Source organism: Callorhinus ursinus, unplaced genomic scaffold (assembly GCF_003265705.2).
Source record: "Callorhinus ursinus isolate GAN/ISIS: 27379988/994484 unplaced genomic scaffold, GSC_fseal_2.0 scaffold16, whole genome shotgun sequence".
In the NCBI taxonomy this organism is placed as follows: domain Eukaryota; kingdom Metazoa; phylum Chordata; class Mammalia; order Carnivora; family Otariidae; genus Callorhinus; species Callorhinus ursinus.
Genome location: NW_027397078.1, coordinates 8,357,888 through 8,362,828, shown reverse-complemented (window position 1 = coordinate 8,362,828; position 4,941 = coordinate 8,357,888). Strand labels below are relative to the sequence as shown.

General features: G+C 44.5%; 1 non-coding gene across 1 annotated transcript; it reads left to right on the top strand.

Moving 5' to 3' along the window:
* Nucleotides 1–1,132: 1,132 nt before the first annotated feature.
* On the top strand, nucleotides 1,133–1,239 carry LOC112813032 (U6 spliceosomal RNA). The gene has a single exon (XR_003205418.1). It is a non-coding gene; the product is annotated as a U6 spliceosomal RNA (small nuclear RNA).
* The last annotated feature ends 3,702 nt before the right edge of the window (nucleotides 1,240–4,941 follow it).

Genomic DNA, 4,941 nt, shown 5'->3' with positions numbered 1-4,941 from the left:
GTCTTCTCTTTTTTTCTCTGTACCTAAACTGTTCACCTCCTCACTCTAGCAGCCCCCAAAATTCTAAACGCCTCCTACTTTAATATTGTTTAATCCCTCACACATCCCAGGAAACCGTCCCTCTTCAAAACATTTTCTTCATTTGGCTTCTAGACACTACATTCTCCTGGTTTCCTTCCTTCCTTACTGGCCACTCCTCAGCTTCCTTTACTGGCTCATCGTCCTCTTCCTGACTTCTAAACACCAAGGGGTCCCAGGACTGAGATTTTCGACCTCTTTTCCATCTTTACTCATTCCTGAATGATTGCATCCTATCTAATGGCTATAAGTACCCTCTATACACTAATGATTCTCAAATGTATATCTTCTGCTCTGACCTCTAGGCTCAGCTTCTTCACTTGGATGCCTAATATGCATCTCGAAGTTAATCTTTCCAAAACTAAATTTTGCATTACTCCCAAATTTGTTCCTCATCTGGCAGTCCCCATCTCAGTAACCGCCAGCTCCATTCTTCCACTTGCTCAGGCCAAAACCTTGGAGGCATCCTTGACTCTTGTCTTTCTCTCACACCTCATGTTTTTCCTGGAAGGAAATCCTGCCAGCTCTGACTTCAGAGTATATGATGGTTCTGACTACCCCTCACCTCCTCTACCACTAACCTATCCCATTCCCAGACCCCTGATAGCCTCCTTTATGGACCACTGCATTTGATCCCAACTGGTCCCTCTGCTTCCACTCTTGTCCATCTACGATTCGCTTTTCATGAATATCCTTTCAGTACTCAAGCCAGCAAAAGTCACATTCCAGTTCAGAACTTTGCAATGGCTTCCCATATGACTTGACCCAAATCAAAAGCCAATGTGGTCTGTAACCTGGCTCTCTCTCCAACTTCAGCTACTACCACCCTCCCCACTTGCCCACTGTGGTACGGCCACACTGGTCTCCCTGTTGTCCCTTAAGTAAAGAGACTCTTTCTCATCTTGGGGCCTGTGCACTCACTGTTCCCCTTCCTGAAGTGTTCTGCCCCTGGATCACAGTATAGTATCCTGCCTCTGTTCATTCAGGTCGCTGAGCAAATGGCATCTCCTCAGAGAGGCCTTCCTCGACCACCTTATCTAAAAAGAGCACCCACGTGCTCGCTTCGGCAGCACATATAGTAAAATTGGAACGATACAGAGAAGATTAGCATGGCCCCTGCGCAAGGATGACATGCAAATTCGTGAAGCGTTCCATATTTAAAAAGAAAAAAAAAAGAGCACCCACATCATTCTGTAATCCTTGACACTGCTTTATTTTCCCTTATGGTGCTTAACCTGACATTTGATTACATTGTTCATTTTTGTATTGTCTCTTTTCCCCCATGAGGGCAGGAACTGGTCTGTTTTGTTTATTGCTATATTCCTTTATTCTGGACTAGGAATTGACACATAGGAGGAGCTCCACACATTCTTGTTAACTCTCTTAGTCTACGTTATGCCCTTCCAAGTTCTTCCCCAATTAGAATATACCATCAAGGTTCCTGCAGGTGCTTCCTTTAACAAAAGACACAGCCACCTCTAAGATGAAGTTTGCTCACCTCTGGACTGCAGTTACACTTTTATATATATTGGAGCACTGGCTTCAGATAAACTCATAGAAGTAGAATTACTAGGTCATGAGCCAAATTTCCAAGTTACCCTCTAGACAGGTCAACATTAATCCCTCTCCCATCAGCAGTACTCTCTCTGTTCCAGTGTATTCTGGGCCTCCAGGTAATGGTGATGATGATGATGATGATTTATGTCCCCCTTACGCTTTTTTTTTTTTTAAGATTTTACTTATTTGAGGGCGCCTGGGTGGCTCAGTTGGTTAAGCGACTGCCTTCGGCTCAGGTCATGATCCTGGAGTCCTGGGATTGAGTCCCACATCGGGCTCCCTGCTCAGCAGGGAGTCTGCTTCTCCCTCTGACCCTCTTCCCTCTTGTGCTCTCTATCTCTCATTCTCTCTCTCTCAAATAAATAAATAAAATCTTTAAAAAAAAAAGATTTTACTTATTTGAGAGAGACAGAAATAGCGACAGGGATAGTGAGAGAGAGCACAGCAGGGAGGAGAGGGAGAAGCAGGTCCCCCGCTGAGCAGGAAGCCAGATGCAGGGCTCTATCCCAGGACCCTGGGATCATGGACCTGAGCTAAAGGCAGATGCTTAACCAACTGAGCCACCCAGGCACCACCACCCCCGCCTTACTCTTTGTTAACTAGAAAATAAACGGATCTCTGTAGGGGCAGGGAAACTGCTGAGTTATCATGTCCCTGTTGAGGGTCCATGGAGTATGCTGACTTTGGGGAGTAAAGATGTTCTCTGGCAGCTTCCTCATGTGAAATTATGTCCTCACCAACACGTTAAATTTTTTTTCCATGATGCCAAGTCATGTTCGTTCATTAATTAGTTCATTTCACCATTACTTTTGAGCATCTGTTTTATACGTAAGCTCTAAACATTTGCCACAATGAAGAATATCCCTTGAAAGAATGGGATTTACAACCATCATGGTGTTTATCAATTTACAAAGTGCTTTCACTTCCATTATCTCATTTGGCCTATAAAAGCCAAGTGGGTACAATTCTGCCCATTTTAAGGTGAGGGAAAGAGAGGCACAGATGGGAAGGACTTGCTGCGGGTTACATATCACATATGAGTCGGAGCCACAACCAGGAGTCCTCTGAGCTCCTCAGCACATGCCACCCCCTCCATTGGACAATATCCTGCCAGGTCCAACACCACCAAAAGCAGGAGAACTTAGCCATAGTAAAAAGGATGGCATACTTAGGCATTTTAAATTCTGAGCTGAGGGACATCAAGATGGAAGAGTGATTTTAAAATGGCTTCTGTGTGTGATGCCATGTCAACCATCATGGCGGTGGGTGCTGTGCTGAACTGCACTGTGGCAACCTGATTCAGGCAGGGAACTACAGTTTCCTAGAAGCCCCTCCCTGGTATGATTCTGGGTTAGAGTTGGCCAAAAGAGGAACTTGTGTGGGAATTGTAGGGCAGAAGGCGAGCAGCAGTCACTACGTTTGGCAGGTTTCCCGTCAGCTACAGTGCCAGTCAGAAACAGGGGTGCCCGGCAGATCCCAGCTTATCGGCTCTCGCCGGCTCCACCTCCAGCTCCCATTTCCTACTGTTGGCTCTGCCAGGCCCACCGCCAGGGACTTGTCTGTAGCCCCACACACACTGGAGCAGAAGTTACGCAGAGGCCACAGCCTCCATAAACCCGTCCACAAACAACCCCTTCACTGCCCGGCTTGGGCAGCTGTATGCACTTGGCTTCTTGAACTTTCCTGAAAGCTCTGAAAGTTCCGACTGCATCAGTGCTTCCGGGAGCGGCTAATGGCTCCTCCTTCCAGACATTTCACTTCCGCAGCACTTCCCACATCTGTGAGAGGTTTTATTCCTAGAATACTCATGGTGGCTCTGCTTCCCTGTCTGAATCCTGACTGGTATAATACTTGCAGATTTTGCTTTCCTTGAAACGAAGAATAACATAAGAAATGTTCCAGATTGTAAGGCAGAATTCCACCTTCTATTTAGAATCTATATATCGCAGATGCTAATTTATAGACCGTGGGTGTGAAAGGAGAAAAAGGAAGGGAGATTATTAAGTGAACTAGTGGAGGATGAATAATGTATGCCTTACATATAGACCGAAGTGAAAAAGGAAATGAGAAGGAAGAACCGAGAAGATATACTTTCTCTATCTTGTTTTTATAAGATAAATGGATGGAAGAGGGGAAGAAATTGGAAGTGATATTATTTTTGTAGTCTGAAAATTTTCAATCAAGCTTTACCCTATTTTTGTAGGATGTAGTCAAAGAATTAGTCCAGTCTCTATCCTCTAAGGAACCATCCTTTGTGACTTGAAAGAGAAAGGAGTGATTCTTACCTAGTACAGCTGGGTGTTGTTTTTTGTTTTTGTTTTTTTTAATATAAAATATAAAATTACGTGTGAACAGGAGCAAAGACGATGTCCGAGGATACTTAAACATTATACAACCCAACAGCATGCTATCCTCCTAATAGTGCTGAGGCATCCAGTGAAGGCTTTAATGTTAAAAAAATTATGTCAAAGACCCTCTCCTTTCTCCTCCCAATCCTAGCTCCCTTTCTTTGTAACAATCACAGAAAGGAAGTTTTTAAAAACAGTTTCCAATAGAGAACAATTTTGAAAGTCAACATTCTCTTCAAAGGAGACAGCAGGTACGTAGAATAAACATTCTGTGGCATTGTTCCTTCAAAAATCAAACTTGCTCATCCCCCTTCCATCCTCACACAGTGAGCCGGTTCTTTAAAACATGCCCGCCTCAGGTGGCTGGTCACTTTATCAAATAAAAGGTGGCAGACTTTGCCAATTTCCTCTCCCTACTCCAAATTAATAAGCCAGGCTCACAGAGCTGTAAAATTTTATTTCCACCAAGCAAATATAGATTGCTTTCTCCTTGACTGCTGTTTAAATCTTCTCACTCTCACTTATGTCCAAAGCATGCACCTATTCCTGCAGCAGTAATGCTGACAAGTGGCCACAGGACAGGAAATGCTGCAAGCCAATCCTCAGCCCATGGACTCCTCCTCTGCCCCTGGACAAGCAGCCAGAGAACCACCAGCTCATTCTCAAGGACACAAAGAAGGAGTCCTCTCTACTCCCTGGAGCCCCGGGGACCCAAACTCTTGGCTCCCCGTGTGGTGTCACCTCCAACTTGGGAAGTGTTAAAAAACAAAATTCAACCGAATACGTTTGAAGATCTAATTGGTTTTACTAAGCAATCCAGGAATCAGGCAGCATCCAATCTAGCAAGTAGAGAGAGAAAAAAAATTGCACAAAATGGAAGGTTTTTATAGGCTGGCGTGGTGTGGCAAGGAAGTATTAGCAAAAGAAAAGAAGGATTGTTTCAGGCCAGGACGACTTC